The following is a 19769-nucleotide window of genomic DNA, read 5'->3' on the forward strand; positions in this document are numbered from 1 at the left end:
TGACTGTCTTTCTGATTTAAATCCCCTTTTATTATTTATAGCCCGTATTACATCTGTTTCTATTTCTTCTTCATCATTATTTAATCCAATTCGACAGAATCAATTCAATAGCAATGAAGTTGATTTAAGGCTTGTAATTCACACCAGAACGAACTGAATAGGTGTGTTTTTAATCAAAAGAAATCAAAAAAGCATAGCAGCAGCCGGTACTGAATATGCGTAAAAAAAATATGAACTCAATGTTGGGTTTTGGATTTAAGGCTGTTTTAGATCTCGTTTTCTACACGAATTAGGTCGGAAATCCATCCTATAAACTTTCTACATGCTCAATTTAACCTGAAACATAACAGAAAATTCGAATTCGTCGATGAACAATTGTTTGACTTTTTGAAACCGAAACTTTGACCTCAAAATTAGAAATCGATAGAAACAATTGGGAGTTGATACTTACAGGTTGTTTGAGTGAGGGATTTCTGACAGAACTACATTTAGGGATTTTGAAATTGGTTTCGAATTCGTGTTTTTGGAAGAATGAACAAGAACAGAGGACGAACCTCTCTTTTTTTTTATATATTCTGATTTTTCTGTTTTTGATTTTTCAACTAACAGCATATGATATATACATATAATGTGTGAGTGATTTGATCAACTAACAACAATTTGTTTTGTAGCTTAATTGAAGTCGATGGGAATCTCACTATCAAATAGATTAATAAAAAAATATAAAAGCAGAATAAAAGCAGATATGATCTGTTTTAAAAAAAATTACATGCTGATCACGATATATATAAATAATATAAAAAGATTTATATAATCAGTACATTTAATTTGACTTTTTAATATATTTTTTAATTGATATTAATTATTAATTAATATATTTAATAATAATAATTTGATAATGTTATTCATAATAATAAAAGTAATAATATTGATAATAATAATAATAGAAATAATAATTGATAATGATAATTTATGATAATAATAATAAATAGTATTATTTTTATATTAATAATAATAACTATATTAATTATTAATGAAAATGATAATGGTAATAATAATTAATAATCATAATAATAACTAAAGTCATAATTTTACTTACTAATTATAATAATAATGATATTAATAAATTGTATTGTTTTTATAATAATAATGGTTAAAATATTTATAACTATGATAATAATAATAATAATAATAGTAATTATAATACTAATAACAATATCAATAATTAATAATAATAATATTGATAATAATAATGATTGTAAATGTTAAAAATAAATAAATGATAATATTATTTAAATAAATATTTGTAATAATACTAATACATAATTATTTACAAATAATTATTCGTGAATCGTCGAAAATTAGTCGAGGTTAAGTGAAATCGTGTAAAGAATTTGTTTAAATTTTGCCGGAAATTTCCGGGTTGTCATATAAAAGGTATTATCATTTAAAATTGTTATTTTTATTACTACCGTTAAGGTTATAATTAGTATTATTATTATTATTATTATTATTATTATTATTATTATTATTATTATTATTATCATTAAAATAGTTATTAGTATTATCATTAATATTATCATATATTATTATTAGAATTATTATAATTAAAACTAATATCAGTATCATTTAATTATTATGATTGCTATTATTATCATTATTATGAATGCGATATAAAAGAATATTAAAAGCTATTAAGCGAATCAATTAGGAAATAATGTGTATAAGTATCATCAAGAAATAAAAATATTGTAAGTTATTGATTTAGACAAAAATATCATTTTTATTATTAAAAGTATTATTAATATTAAAACTATCATTTTTATTAAAATTATTATTTTTAATAGAAATATCATTGTTAATATAAAATATCATTATTATTATCATTTTAGTTTTATTATTAATAAAAATTATCTTTTTATCATAATATCATTTTTAGTAAAAATAAATATTGTTATTTTTATTAGTAGAATAATAATAATTATTATTACAAAATAATATAACTTTTACTTACTATTGTATTATCGGTATTATTTTATCAAATAAGAATGTGACACAAAGATATTTTATTACGTGTAATATAATTACATTAATAATACTTATCATATTATTTTTATGATATTAAATGAACTCTATAAATTTTATTACTTAAGATATATAAAAGTATATTTTTATTATATAAATTTTAATATAAAATTTTATTTATTAATAAATGAATTATATTATTTACTCTAATAAAATCTATTAAAAATATTTAAATATATAAAACGACTATATTTAAACAATATAATAATCATGTATAAATTTTAGAAGTCATTTTAGTCAAGATGACTTTTGTTGACTTTTGCATATTAGTCTCGAGCATTAGGATTGTGGTACACTACGACTCGACCTAAATTGTTATACCAGATATTGACCAACATATAAATATATATACTTAATATAGGTTCGTGAATCCGAGGCCAACCTTGCACTTGTTCAAGTTCGTCATATGCATTATTGCTACGAAATACAGTTTTGTGAGTTTCATTACTCTCTTTTTATATATATTTTTGGGACTGAGAATACATGCGCTATTTTTATGAATGTTTTACGAAATAGACACAAGTGATCGAAACTACATTCTATGGTTGGATTATCGAAATCGAATATCACCCCTTTTTAGCTTGGTAACCTAATAATTAGGAAACGGGTATGGCCCCTAATTGACGCGAATCCTAAAGATAGATCTATGGACCTCGACAAGTCCCATCCGGGGTACGGATGCTTTAGTACTTCGAGATTATTATTATTATATAGACGAGAGGTTCTGTTTGGGGATATTCTATGCATTAAAGTTAAGTCGGTTATCAAGCGTTCACCATATGAATGATTTTTAATTCGCGGGTTACGCGTATTATTTTGTACTCGGGTTATGTGTACAATTAAATATATGAAATCTTGTGGTCTATTAAAATGATGGAAATGAATGTCTATGATAAACTAATGAACTCACCAACCTTTTGGTTGACACTTGAAAGCATGTTTATTCTCAGGTTTGAAAGAAATCTTCCACTGTGCATTTACTCATTTAGAGATATTACTTGGAGTCATTCATGACATATTTCAAAAGATGTTGCATTTAAGTCGTTGAGTTCAACAAGATTACTATTAAGTCATTTATAGTTTGGATATATTATGAAAGGGTATGCATGTCTGTCAACTTTTGATGTAATGAAAGTTTGTCTTTTAAAATGAATGCAATGTTTGTAAAATGTATCATATAGAGGTCAAATACCTCGCAATGTAATCATATGTTATTGTATTCGTTCTTATGGATTAGGACGGGTCTTTACAACATATAACCATGGTCTAGACAATTCTTGTCCATTTTCCCCAAATTTGTTAAGAAGCCCGTACCTAAATTCCTTCATCACAAAACCCTAATTGATTCAAGTTATAGATTAGATTAAGAAGCTTGAGGGACTGATTTCTAGCATCCTTGTGATCATCTAACCAGGTTTGCTTGCTTAAATCATTGCTTTAATCCTTGGTTAAATGGGATTTTATGTTCTTGAGTAAAATTATGAATTTGGTGCTTGATTCTTGATCTTAAGTGTTTTTTATGCTCAATTGTTGTTAGAATATATTTTATATAGTTTATATGATGTTTTGGAAGTGGTTTTGGTGTTAGATATTGTAAAAATCGAGTTTTTGGGCCAAAATGGCAAAAATCAGCGAGCTGGAATGTTCTAACAGCTCCAACACTTCTGACAGGTCACTCGTACGAGTGACCACACGTTTGAGGCTCAACCACGTGGTTCAGGACTCACTCGCACGAGTGAGGTCTCGTCCGCGCGAGTGAGCACTGGTCAGTTTTTGGTAAACTTGAAAAGGCTGTAACTTTCAAACCGTAACTCCGTTTTTGATGAATAAAAAATCTTTGGAATCGTCTTGAAGTTTACTATTCAATGATAAGGTTTTAAGAAGCTAGATCAAACTGTATTTTGGTCAGAATTAGGGGTTTTTAAGTGTATGTCTTGTTTTGTACTCGTTTAGTGTCGTTATTGATTGAGTTTATGATGTAGGCTTATCATATAGTGAATATATGATGTTATGTGATAACTTACTGTATGAATTGATGTTTATGTTGTACATTTTGAGTTGAAACCCGTTTAAACAGCTGATGTTACTGTTCTTCATCACTCGCACGAGTGAGCCTTCACTTGTACGGTTGGGGGGTCAATCGTGTTATGAACCGTGCGAGTGAGTGGTTATGGAGAACTATTGTTTTGGTTAAGGTAATACGTACGGCTGAGATGTGACTCGTACGAGTCACTTGTCACTCGTGTGGTGAACTGTACGGATCATTGGATTCATTGATGGGCGTTCAGTCATAGACCAAACGTACGAGTAAGTTGTCAACCGCACGGTTGAGTGTTCTCAAATGTGCGAGTGAGAGTGTTACTAGTTAGTATTGGAATACGATTACTAACTTATTCAGTATTTGTTACCAGGTGATATGGACGAGGAGAAGACTCGGTGACATTAGACTACCGAGTGCTGCCGGTATCGGTGAGTGGGACTAACTGGAGTATATAGTATAGAGTAGCATGTTATATTATGATTGTCATGCTTGTTAGTTATACTTACTAATACAGTTAGTTAGAATGATGTGATGACTGCATGTTGGTTGATGCTTGTCTGCTGGAGCCCAGTGCGTCCCTATTGTGTGGTGGCCTCGGTAGGAGAGATCAACCTGCGGGTTGGGTTCCTCATGTGGTGGCCTAGACAATCGTAGTGTATATATATGTGAATGACGCATCCGTCGCGTGTGGATTATATATATACATACGGTGGTGGAGGAACTTCTGGTAAGCCCTAGTCCGATCAGCTGGTGGTTAATGGTTTGGCCGAGCCGCCAGAGTCTCTGTAGACGGCACTTGGGTGATGTTTGTGTGTTAGATTTTGTGACATGATTAGTATAACACTTCTGTATGCTATGCCTGTAGTTAGTTGCACTCACTTAGCTTCGTGCTAATCCCCCACATCTTCCCTGCAGGTTTTGGATTTGTCATATGCTAGTTATCAGGCTGAAGATGGGATGCTGGAAGATATGTTTGACAAAGCCGAAAACTCTGATGTCGTGTCCTTTATATTAAAAGTTATTGTAATATTTAATATAACACCCAGACTTTTATGTATATATAATAACCAGGTCTTCCCCTGTATTTGAAAAAAAAATCAGGAATGTTACAGGTTTCTATATCTGGAACAGACGGGGATGTCAAGCCCTATAGATCCATATATAACTACTCGCGCCCACCAGTCCTTATAACCGGCAGTTACTAGTTACTAAAGCTAAGGGATTTTTGGTTCAAACTCAGTGTAGAATTTAGTATGTATTTGTATCCATTGCGTTTAAAATAAAGTGCATGTATTCTCAGCCCAAAAATATAGATTGCAAAAGCAATTAAAAAAGGAGCAAATGAAACTCACCTTAGCAGCACATAAGGTCATTCACCGAAATGTGACCGAAACTCGGAATGCAAGATAACTGAAATGTCCCGTTCATATCGATTATAAACGTTTCATATTAATTGATTTCTTTGCGAGGTTTTGACCTCTATATGAGACGTTTTTCAAAGACTGCATTCATTTTTAAAACAAACCATAACCTTTATTTTATTGACAAGGTTAAAAGGACACCACCTAGTTTATCAAGAATTTGATAATCTAAAAATATCACACTTACACACGACCAATACATATTGATTTACAATATTAATATGTTACAACAAAGTAAATCTCGAATGCAGTTTTAAACAAAATTATACAAGCATGCTGACACCAAATCTTGTCCATATTTTAGCATGCAACAGCGGAAGATCTTAATAATCACCTGAGAATAAACATGCTTTAAACGTCAATAAAAATGTTGGTGAGTTATAGGTTTAACCTATATATATCAAATCGTAATAATAGACCACAAGATTTCATCTTTCAATAACATACAATCTGTATAAAAATCATTCATATGTTGAACACCTGGTAACCGATGTAGTGCCCCGACCAAATCTATATGGACGAGAACATTACATATGATTACATCGCGAGGTATTTGACCTCTATATAATACATTTTACAAACATTGTATTCATTTTTAAAAGACAAACTTTCATTTCATCGAAAGTTGACAGGTATGCATACCATTTCATAATATCAAAACTATAAATGACCTAATCTGTCATTTACTTAATAATAATCTCTAATGAACTTCAACGACTCGAATGCAATGTCTTTTGAAATATGTCATGAATGACTCCAAGTAATATCTTTAAAATGAGCTAATGCACAGCGGAAGATTTCTTTCAAACCTGAGAATAAACATGCTTTCAAGTGTCAACCAAAAGGTTGGTGAGTTCATTCGTTTATCATAAAACAATAAAATTCATCATTTTGATAGACCACAAGATTTAAATCATGCATGGTACAAATGGGCCCGAATCCTATACCCACCAGTAATGTACATGCGATATCTTTTAAATACAGTACACCTTTCTTGTGTACGAAATCATCTTTCATAAATTTTAGTAACCGTACACATATCTTGTGCACAAAAATAACATACACATAACCTGTGTATAAAATCATTCTCTCGATACATAACATTCACTTTTCATTTCTTTCATAGCTTGGCTTGGTAACTGACCTTAACATATAATGCGCATAATAATATCCCCAAAACAGAACATCTCGTCTGTATAATAATCATATAAACTTCGAAGTACTAGACACCATGCCCACTAGCCCTTCCGTCTAGTGAACATTCTGGGTGGGGGTGTTAAACCCGGTAGCTACCTTTAGGATTCGCGTGAATTAGGGCCATACCCGATTCTAATTCTTAGGTTACCAAGCAATAATAATCAGGGGAAATATTCACAACAATTAGTGGCAATTATCACGTCCAACTAATTCAATAATAATCCGCAGAACTTCTGTCTACATAATAATTCATTCGAGGAATGTTTTGCTTGTGTCTATCTCGTCAAACATTTATAAAGCATCTCAGTCCAAAAATATAGATTTCAAATGCATTTAATAAAGCAGTTGTAAAAACAGCGCATGTATTCTCAGTCCCAAAAATGTAAAGAGTAAAAGGGAATCAAATGAACTCACCTAATGTATTTTGTAGTAAAAATACATATGACTATATTGAACGACGCAGGGTTGCCCTCGGATTCACGAACCTATATCAAGTATTTATATTAACACATATAATACCACTCAACTAAGTTTATATCGTATTAAGACTAATGTCCTTATATATTTTCATATTAATACTTATAATCTGTTATAATATGTATATATTATATAATTTAATAAATGTTATATTACTTTAAGTAATATTATATTAGTTAAAAACATGATATTATGTAATATTAGTTTATTTATGATATACGTAATGAATATATTTTGTATAAATAATATTTGTTGTAAAAATAATAATTTTAATAGTAATATTAATAATAATAATGATAAAGATAATACTAATAAATATGATAATAATTTTGATAATAATAATAATAATAATAATAATAATAATAAGAATAATAATAATAATAATAATAATAATAATAATAATAATAATAATAATAATAATAATAATAATAATAATAATAATAATAATAATAATCATAATAATAATAACCAAGTAACTACCTTTAAAGCTTTTCCCTAAACAAAATGGCATGAATCAAATTTGAACCCGTGACCTCTCGTTCAAACCAACTAGCTCAACCATTACACTGTTATTCTTTTTCTGCTTTATAATCCCATCTAATTTTTATAACCCATATGGCCCCAACTTCTTTCGGCCCATATATTTTGGCCCAACAGTAAATTAGAACATGACCCAACAGAGATTTAGTATTCGGCCCATCTGGAATTTAATGTTGGATCTCGGCCCAACTTGTGTAGTTATTAGAAAAGAAAAAAATATATACTATAACGTAGCAACCAGGATTCGAACTCTAGACCACCCGCCTATCAAGCACCAACTTAACCACTGAACCGTTAGTATGTTTTGGTAATAATTTGCGAATCTAATACTTTATTAAGTATAAACCATTCATCATTTTCATCCTAAATTAATCATCAACATCCTCACCTATATAACCAAACATCCTCATCATTATATACATCACCTAATCGACATCATCATCAATATCATAATCTATCTCGCCATTATAACATAACGGTTATCATCATCATTCTTAATCAAATTCAGCATCATACAGCGAGTATCATTTTCATCATATGTATCATGTGCAGCGTACTCCTTATAATACCTCGGCCCAATTAGCGTAATAGATAAATGAACCATATAAATGTTAGATTATATTAGCCCAACAACAAAGATTTAACCTAGGCCCATCAACAAAATATACGACTGTCGAGTTTAAATATTTAGAATTGTAACAGAGATCAAATAAGCCGACACTCTCCTCTTAATATCATATAATACCTTTAATAAAAAAAAAATCACGTGGGGTTTCAAAAAGGAAACATATACAGCTCGATCCTCCACTAATCATAATCATCATTCATTGAGTTTTATGTGCTTTCAAGTCCCCACATCATTGGATTATTTATCCTTGGCCTGTTTGAACGTATCACTCTTAAAGCAAAGGGATTAGGAGAAATCGAATTACTTGTAGGGTTTTTGTTGTCTGATGCCACAAAGGTGATACAGTGAGGTAACAATCGTTTATGATGTATGTGTTTTCCGGTTCAAAACAGAAACAGTGCACACGTTCAATTAAGAATAAAATAATATTGATTAATAGCTTGTGAGGTTTGATAATTCGATGTAAATGATGATTCACGAAAAGAAGAATAACAAATTATGGAAGTTGCAGTGGTTGTTTGTGATGGTTGTTGTTGTTCTAGCCGTGATTAAACATAATATATATATATATATATACGTATATATAGAGAGAGAAAAGAGATGAGGTGGTTCATTACTCATGGTGAGAGTGGTTATCTCAAGGTGGTGGTAGTATTCGGTGGTGACTAAAATAGCAGACAGAAACAGTGTAACAACAATTCACTTTGGTGTGGTGTTCGAATTGGTTTGTTCATGGTGGTGGTTTGATTTGTTGAAGGAAATAGAGGTGGTCAACGAAGAAGGTTTATGTTTGTATCAAAACCAAAAACAGAAAAGGAAGACGTAGTAGTTGCAATAACTATAACAGTAGTGATACCGTAGGGTTTGATGGTTTGTGAGGTTTGTTTTATTCTTGAACCGAAGAAGAAACAGAAAAGCTAGAAACAACGAATAGTTCAACGGAGGTGGTGGTGTTTGTGTGTTGTATTATGGTGATGATGGATTGGATGGTTGGCGAACATAGGTGGCTTCAAGGTGGTGAGTAATTGATGGAGAATGGTGATCGTTTTGGGTCGTGCTTGAAATAGAACAAATAACGGGTAACCGTTTAAGGTGGTGAAAGTGGTGATGATTATTGATTCATAATTGACATAAAAGCAGTAGCAATAATGATGGTTATTGGTGTTGTAGGGTGACTAATGGTGATGGATTGCTTCGGCCAACAGTAACCAGGAAATAGGAAGCGTGTTCTCGATTAACCGAACCCAAAAAGATAAGTATATCAGTTGTAAGGAATTCGAATAAGGTGGTGTTTCTCTGTCTAAAATTTTAATAACACAGAGGTGTAGTAACATGTTTTGTTTAAAGAAATTGATGAACTTGTAATGGAGTTTCGATGTAGAGATAAAGGAGATGAATTGTGTAGAGTGGTGAAAGTCGGCAGTTAGAGAAGAAGATGAATGATGATGTTTTTCCAATTATGCAAGCGATATATCTATGTGTATATACATAAATGTAATTATAATGATAATAATATATTATGAATCTTAGAATTCAAAAAGGTAATAGAAACATACAGCAACATTCTTATAGTTTTGTTTGTGGCAATCAAATGTCACAATTTAGTATAGTAAATAAGAAAGTTTACACAATTAGTGAAGACAGCAAGAATCATTCGGATAGAGACATATAACAAATTTTGATTGTGGGCAACGTATCATATATAGATTCATGTCCGTGAATTCTCAATTCTCAAAGTTTAGGAATAATAATATAATAATAATTATATTATAATTTAAAATATAAACGTGTGAATTTTTAGCCGCCGTCTATTATTCCTTTCACGGACTGGATTTCGTGCTTCAATGTTAATTTGTTGCGAATAGAATGTACACAGATAAAATCTAAATTTTTAAGATTAAGTTCATGTATTTATTTTAGTCATAAAATGTGTGAAACATGATCGAGTGGGCTCGTCTATTATTTATTTTATTACACACACCAGCTCACAACTTATTTAATATTATTCGAAATAATGGGCGTGTGTTATAATCGTTTACTAATTAAATTAGAAACCATATAAATATACATTCAATATACCTTACATACATATATAGATTTATTTTAATAACAATTTAATTATATCGTATATTATTATTTTAAGTTATTATATATACATACATTGATATTTATATTTATATGTATACACATTTATTTACAAATAATGGTTCGTGAATCGTCGTGATTGATCGACGGTCAATCGCATATATGAAACAGTTCAAAATTTTCGAGACTCAACATTACAGATTTAGCTTATCGTGTCGGAAACATATAAAGATTAAAGTTTAAATTTGATCGAAAATTTCTGGGTCATCACAGTACCTACCTGTTAAAGAAATTTCGTTCCCGAAATTTGATAGGGGTCGTCATGGATAACAATAAGAATGTTTTCATGACAAATATGAGTTGATAAATAGAGTTTTATCATCATTGAGTAATATGGATATGGATAAAACCATTTAATTTTGTGAAGAGTACAAGTGAAGCTATCACCAAAGAGTGAAATGAGTAGGTATAGATTCGTCATATCTTTTGACGTAGATAGGATTGATTTCTAAGTTTAAGAGATTTGGAGGAAATCTTCGTAATAAGATTTGATTCTTCGGTAATCAAGGGAATTAGAATCCGCTTTAAATGCGATCATCCGTTTTGATTACTCTGTCGGATATTTTACTATAAATCCACCCCCTTCGTTTCCTTACAACTCACACCTTCTATTCTTTCTCTTTTAATTCATACTTTGAATCATTTGTCAATATGCTCCATCCAGTTCTGGTTCTCGATATACTCCTAACCTTCATATCTGTCATTCTTCTTTTTCATCTGCCACCGGAGGATTTTATTTACTTCTACTATTATCTTGGGGTTATAGTGTTATTAATTTTCCAGTGTCTTTACGTGGCAATACGTATTGATATGCACGGTTTGTAATTGTTGTCGAGCTTTATATTTTCGTTTATATTCAAGAGTTCCATATTTTTGTCTCCTCTTCTCAACTTCCAGTCAAGCGAATAATGGTCCAGAATTCGTATGGATTTTGAAATGAACATAGTTAATGTACTCAGAAAGAAATCGTAATGGCACGATCTTGATTTGGCAAATTACCGGAATCTTCGAAAAGATAGAACTATTAAGAAGATATGTTCTTATTATGTTTGGAGACTGGGTAGAATGTAAGAGTCATGTAAATGGCACATGATGACGGTATGTTCTGTGAATCATCACATTCCATTAGAAACTCAGCATGAATTACTGTAATATAATCACGTTGATCAAGTGTCATTATATTATACTAACTCATGCATCAGTTCCCAACACTACTTCAAAAACATTCATATTTTAAATTTGAATTTTTCAGAATTTAGAAACTAACACAGTTCTTTTATGTTGTAACGTAGATATTACGGAGAGATAAATGATTTCAGATAAGAATAGTTGGGAATATATCTTTAGTAATATCGAAGATATTTATAATGAAAGATACGATGATATCTTAGAATGTTTAAGATATGATGATGATGAAGAATATTGTCTGCAAAGGTTTAGATTCAGGAGCAAGGTATTCGTTAATAACTTCGTCAGAAATAGAGTCATCAAGATTCTTTAAATACAGACTTTGGTCCTTGTATTTATCCTTGGTCTCCTTCACGGTCTGCTCAGTCCGTTGTTCAGTACCAACTCTTCTCTTTTTCTGGGCTTTACCAACACATTAATCTTTATCATCAAACTTTTGACTGTTAAAGTCGTTTACAGTTTTTTTTTTTTTTTTTTTTTTTGCTGCTTCATTAGCATTTCAAGAACTAGTTCATATTTTGAGATGTTTTTCAGAAACTTCACATTCGAAGTGTGTAAGTTTAGGAGATATACGTTATAGGTATATATATAACTATTGAAGTAGATACGCTGCGAGATTTCAAAATACTGATTGCTGATTTTCAGTAATTGGTATGGCAATGCTTGTTGCAAGATGCGGATGAGTAAAAGATGGGGTTTCAATGAATAAGTATAGTGACTTTTCGGAGAGGCTTAAGTTGAAGGTTAATGAAGTAGTTGATAAGTTTAATGCTAATGTGGCGGAATATGAAAGGTTCCCCAGTAACAATGGCGAAAAGGCAACGTATCTATCGAGGTTATAATAAGACTAGTCCAACTGAAAAGTCGAAGTGGACTTGCTGGAGCTGTGACAAAACTGGCTAATTTGAAAAGGAATTTCAAAGTTATTTTCGGTAATAACAACGCCAAAGGAGCTAGCAGAGATACGTGTTAAAGGTTTACTCAGGTTCCGAGTGTTTTTAGGTGCATAACTATATGTATCAATCTTTCCTTCCGTAAATGAAGTGCGGTTTGTTCATCCTATCGATTGAGGAGTTTTCAAGAATCATGAAAAGTTTGAACGCAGATTGTAATTGTAAAAATACAAATAAGATTTAAGATGAAATCAAGTGGCAAACTTTAGGAAATATTTAACCGTAGTAGATGTAATTTATTTACAATCTTTTAAGTCGAAATGTGTTGTATTTAATATTTCCTACTCTTTTAATACTTTTTAATTGTCCATGATAGTAGTCCAATTGTCCAATAGTTCAATAGTTCCACCAAAACTAATATATTTTAAGGAAATAGTCATATAGGAACAGTTAGCTAGGAACAGTTAGCTAGGATTTGGTTAATATAGTTTTAAAGTTTTACGTAGTTAATTAATTGGTTACTAATCAATTTTATTTTGTTCATTATTTTCTTCATTATGCCACTTGTCAAATCTTGACTTGGATTTTGATCGGTCAAAATCCGAATATGAAATTGAACTTGGATGAAAATAGTTGTTCTTTGGTGAACGGATACGTATATGTGTGAATTTGAGCAGTGTTGTTAATGACTGCTGAATCTGAATTGAAGAATGTACAGTGTAATTTATTAATGTGAAATCTAAATATTCCTCTACCCGTTAAAATATTTTCACCATTAACAGTTTGTACGAAAGAATTTTTAATTACAATCTTTATGAAAATATACTTACATATATATTTTCTTCACATGTAATCATGGATTTAATGAGTCAATATAATATTAGACTCATTTGATTTTTGGTTTGAGCTAGAATAAGTAATCTCTAAAACTATTAGGAACCACATATTCTTCGCAGAATATTAATGAAGTTATGGATCAATACTTCATCGTTAATTGCTGTTGGTACTCCTTGGTATCCATGGTGCGTATGATGTTGATGTTCGTGGAACAGATTGTGATTTTGAGGTGTGTGATGTAGATGTTTCTGTTGGTGATGGTGGTACTGTTGATGTTGTTGAAGCTGGTAAGTTTTGCACCATACTTTTCAAGACTACAACTCGGGTGTGAAGCTCGTTGACTTATTACTCCGGGATGATTCTCGGTCGAAACGAGCGGATGTATAAGGTTTTGGATTTGAGATAGTATATAATCATGGCGAGATATTCGGGTAATGAGGGTGAAAATGGTGTTTCGGATTGGTTCACCGGTAAGTGATTCAAGTTCTTCACCAAGAGGTGAATTCGGTTGATGTAAAGGATTACCTTCTTCGCGTCTCCATTGATTAAGTCGACTACGAACCCATCAGATGAATTGGGGATGACTGATTGATTGATTCATTCTGGTGACGCTGCTTTCGGAGCTGGAGTGGGACTCCATATCGGAATCCGAGGGACTTGAACAAATGGTGAGTTCCATTGCGTACGATTGAATAAAGGATTTTTCAATATGAAATGATTTTCGGATATCGGATGATATTCTAATTACATAGAATACCTATACATAGTACAGAAGATCCCGTAGATTACGAAGAGAATTAAAGAAACGTGTCAGATAAAGTCTACAGTAACAGATACGCTAAGATATGAATTTGGTCTATACACTATCGATGCACTAAATGCAGTAAGATGTGTCTAGACTTTAAGGATGATAAGCAAATAATTTTTGACATGAAATGATAAGCAAAACTTTTGACATGCAGACACGGTCCAAGTCAAGACCCACTAATGCATCTAAACAACTATCAGTTAGACACACTAATGCAAGACCTGGTTCGCTAAGACCACCGCTCTGATACCACCTGTAGTGCCCCGACCAAATCCATATGGACGAGAACATTACATATGATTACATCGCGAGGTATTTGACCTCTATATGATACATTTTACAAACATTGCATTCGTTTTTAAAAGACAAACTTTCATTTCATCGAAAGTTGACAGGTATGCATACAATTTCATAATATCAAAACTATAAATGACCTAATCTATCATTTACTTAATAATAATCTCTAATGAACTTCAATGACTTGAATGCAACGTCTTTTGAAATATGTCATGAATGACTCCAAGTAATATCTTTAAAATGAGCTAATGCACAGCGGAAGATTTCTTTCAAACCTGAGAATAAACATGCTTTCAAGTATCAACCAAAAGGTTGGTGAGTTCATTCGTTTATCATAAAACAATAAAATTCGTCATTTTGATAGACCACAAGATTTAAATCCTGCATGGTACAAATGGGCCCGAATCCTATACCCACCTGTAATGTACATGCGATACCTTTTAAATACAGTACACCTTTCTTGTGTACGAAATCATCTTTCATAAATTTTAGTAACCGTACACATATCTTGTGCACAAAAATTACATACACATAACCTGTGTATAAAATCATTCTCTCAATACATAACATTCACTTTTCATTTCTTTCATAGCTTGGCTTGGTAACTGACCTTAACATATAATGCGCATAATAATATCCCCAAAACAGAACATCTTGTCTGTATAATAATCATATAAACTTCGAAGTACTAAACACCATGCCCACTAGCCCTTCCGTCTAGTGAATATTCTGGGTGGGGGTGTTAAACCCGGTAGCTACCTTTAGGATTCACGTGAATTAGGGCCATACCCAATTCTAATTCTTAGGTTACCAAACAATAATAATCAGGGAAAATATTCACAATAATTAGTGGCAATTATCACGTCCAACTAATTCAATAATAATCCGCAGAACTTCTGTCTGCATAATAATTCATTCGAGGAATGTTTTGCTTGTGTCTATCTCGTTAAACATTTATAAAAGCATCTCAATCCAAAAATATAGATTTCAAAGGCATTTAATAAAGAAGTTGTAAAAACAGCGCATGTATTCTCAGTCCCAAAAATGTAAAGAGTAAAAGGGAATCAAATGAACTCCCCTAATGTATTTTGTAGTAAAAATACATATGACTATATTGAACGACGCAGGGTTGGCCTCGGATTTACGAACCTATATCAAGTATTTATATTAACACATATAATACCACTCAACTAAGTTTATATCGTATTAAGACTAATGTCCTTATATATTTTCATATTAATACTTATAATCTGTTATAATATGTATATATTATATAATTTAATAAATGTTATATTACTTTAAGTAATATTATATTAGTTAAAAACATGATATTATGTAATATTAGTTTATTTATGATATACGTAATGAATATATTTTGTATAAATAATATTTGTTGTAAAAATAATAATTTTAATAGTAATATTAATAATAATAATGATAAAGATAATACTAATAAATATGATAATAATTTTGATAACAATAATAATAATAATAATAATAATAATAATAATAATAATAATAATAATAATAATAATAATAAAAATAATAATAATAATAATCATAATAATAGTAATAATCATAATAATAATAATAATAATAACCAAGTAACTACCTTTAAAGCTTTTCCCTAAACAAAATGGTATGAATCAAACTTGAACCCGTGACCTCTCGTTCAAACCAACTAGCTTAACCATTACACTGTTATTCTTTTTCTGCTTTACAATCCCATCTAATTTTTATAACCCATATGGCCCCAACTTCTTTCGGCCCATATATTTCGGCCCAACAATAAATTAGAACTTGACCCAACAGAGATTTAGTATTCGGCCCATCTGGAATTTAATGTTAGATCTCGGCCCAACTTGTGTAGTTATTAGAAAAGAAAAAAAATATATACTATAACGTAGCAACCAGGATTCGAACTCTAGACCACCCGCCTATCAAGCACCAACTTAACCACTGAACCGTTAGTATGTTTTGATAATAATTTGTGAATCTAATACTTTATTAAGTATAAACCGTTTATCATTTTCATCCTAAAATCATCATCAACATCCTCACCTATATAACCAAACATCCTCATCATTATATACATCACCTAATCGACATCATCATCAATATCATAATCTATCTCGCCATTATAACATCACGGTCATCATCATCATTCTTAATCATATTCATCATCATACAGCGAGTATCATTTTCATCATATGTATCATGTGCAGCGTACTCCTTATAATACCTCGGCCCAATTAGCGTAATAGATAAATGAACCATATAAATGTTAGATTATATTAGCCCAACAACAAAGATTTAACATCGGCCCATCAACAAAATATACGACTATCGAGTTTAAATATCTAGAATTGTAACAGAGATCAAATAAGCCGACACTCTCCTCTTAATATCATATAATAGCTTTAATAAAAAAAATCACGTGGGGTTTCAAAAAGGAAACATATACAGCTCGATCCTCCACTAATCATAATCATCATTCATTGAGTTTTATGTGCTTTCAAGTCCCCACATCATTGGATTATTTATCCTTGGCCTGTTTGAACGTATCACTCTTAAAGCAAAGGGATTAGGAGAAATCGAATTACTTGTAGGGTTTTTGTTGTCTGATGACACAAAGGTGATACAGTAAGGTAACAATCGTTTATGATGTATGTGTTTTCCGGTTCGAAACAGAAACAGTGCACACGTTCGATTAAGAATAAAATAATATTGATGAATAGCTTGTGAGGTTTGATAATTCGGTGTAAATGATGATTCACGAAAAGAAGAAGAACAAATTATGGAAGTTGCAGTGGTTTTTTGTGATGGTTCTTGTTGTTCTAGCCGTGATTAAACACAAGATATATATATATATATATATATATATATATATATATATATATATATATATATATATACGTATATATAGAGAGAGAGAAAAAGAGATGAGGTGGTTCATTACTCATGGTGAGAGTGGTTATCTCAAGGTGGTGGTAGTATTCAGTGGTGACTAAAATAGCAGACAGAAACAGTGTAACAACAGTTCACTTTGGTATGGTGTTCGAATTGGTTTGTTCATGGTGGTGGTTTGATTTGTTGAAGGAAATAGAGGTGGTCAACGAAGAGGGTTTGTGTTTGTATCAAAACCAAAAACAGAAAAGGAAGACGTAGTAGTTGCAATAACTATAACAGTAGCGATACCGTAGGGTTTGATGGTTTGTGAGGTTTGTTTTGTTCTTGAACCGAAGAAGAAACAGAAAAGCTAGAAACAACGAATAGTTCAACGGAGGTGGTGGTGTTTGTGTGTTATATTATGGTGATGATGGATTGGATGGGTGGCGAACATAGGGTGACTAATGGTTATTGGTGTTGTAGGGTGACTAATGGTGATGGATTGCTTCGGCCAACAGTAACCAGGAAATAGGAAGCGTGTTCTCGATTAACCGAACCCAAAAAGACAAGTATAGCAGTTGTAAGGAATTCGATTAAGGTGGTGTTTCTCTTTCCAAAATTTTAATAACACAGAGGTGTAGTAACATGTTTTGTTTAAATAAGTTGATGAACTTGTAATGGGGTTTCGATGTAGAGATGAAGGAGATGAATTGTGTAGAGTGGTGAAGGTCGGCAGTTAGAGAAGAAGATGAATGATGATGTTTTTCCAATTATGCAAGCGATATATCTATGTGTATATACATAAATGTAATTATAATGATAATAATATATTATGAATCTTAGAATTCAAAAAGGTAATAGAAACATACAGCAACATTCTTGTAGTTTTATTTGTGGCAATCAAATGTCACGATTTAGTATAGTAAATAAGAAAGTTTACACAATTAGTGGAGACAGCAAGAATCATTCGGATAGAGACATATAACAAATTTTGATTGTGGGCAACGTATCATATATAGATTCATGTCCGTGAATTCTCAATTCTCAAAGTTTAGGAATAATAATATAATAATAATTATATTATAATTTAAAATATAAACGTGTTAATTTTTAGCCGTCATCTATTATTCCTTTCACGGACTTGATTTCGTGCTTCAATGTTAATTTGTTGCGAATAGAATGTACACAGATAAAATCTAAATTTTTAAGATTAAGTTCATGTATTTATTTTAGTCATAAAATGTGTGAAACATGATCGAGTGGGCTCGTCTATTATTTATTTTATTACACACACCAGCTCATAACTTATTTAATATTATTCGAAATAATGGGCGTGTGTTATAATTGTTTACTAATTAAATTAGAAACCATATAAATATACATTCAATATACCTTACATACATATATAGATTTATTTTAATAACAATTTAATTATATCATATATTATTATTTTAAGTTATTATATATACATACATTGATATTTATATTTATATGTATACACATTTATTTACAAATAATGGTTCGTGAATCGTCGGGATTGATCGAAGGTCAACCGCATATATGAAACAGTTCAAAATTTTCGAGACTCAACATTACAGATTTAGCTTATCGTGTCGGAAACATATAAAGATTAAAGTTTAAATTTGATCGGAAATTTCTGGGTCATGGTGATGGATTCCTTCGGCCAATAGTAACCAGGAAATAGGAAGCGTGTTCTCGATTAACCGAACCCAAAAAGACAAGTATAGCAGTTGTAAGGAATTCGATTAAGGTGGTGTTTCTCTGTCCAAAATTTTAATAACACAGAGGTGTAGTAACATGCTTTGTTTAAAGAAATTGATGAACTTGTAATGGGGTTTCGATGTAGAGATGAAGGATATGAGTTGTGTAGAGTGGTGAAGGTCGGCAGTTAGAGAAGAAGATGAATGATGATGTTTTTCCAATTATGCAAGCGATATATCTATGTGTATATACATAAATGTAATTATAATGATAATAATATATTATGAATCTTAGAATTCAAAAAGGTAATAGAAACATACAGCAACATTCTTGTAGTTTTGTTTGTGGCAATCAAATGTCACGATTTAGTATAGTAAATAAGAAAGTTTACCCAATTAGTGGAGACAGCAAGAATCATTCGGATAGAGACATATAACAAATTTTGATTGTGGGCAACGTATCATATATAGATTCATGTCCGTGAATTCTCAATTCTCAAAGTTTAGGAATAATAATATAATAATAATTATATTATAATTTAAAATATAAACGTGTGAATTTTTAGCCGTCGTCTATTATTCCTTTCACGGACTGGATTTCG

Source organism: Rutidosis leptorrhynchoides, chromosome 3 (assembly GCF_046630445.1).
Source record: "Rutidosis leptorrhynchoides isolate AG116_Rl617_1_P2 chromosome 3, CSIRO_AGI_Rlap_v1, whole genome shotgun sequence".
Lineage (NCBI taxonomy): Eukaryota > Viridiplantae > Streptophyta > Magnoliopsida > Asterales > Asteraceae > Rutidosis > Rutidosis leptorrhynchoides.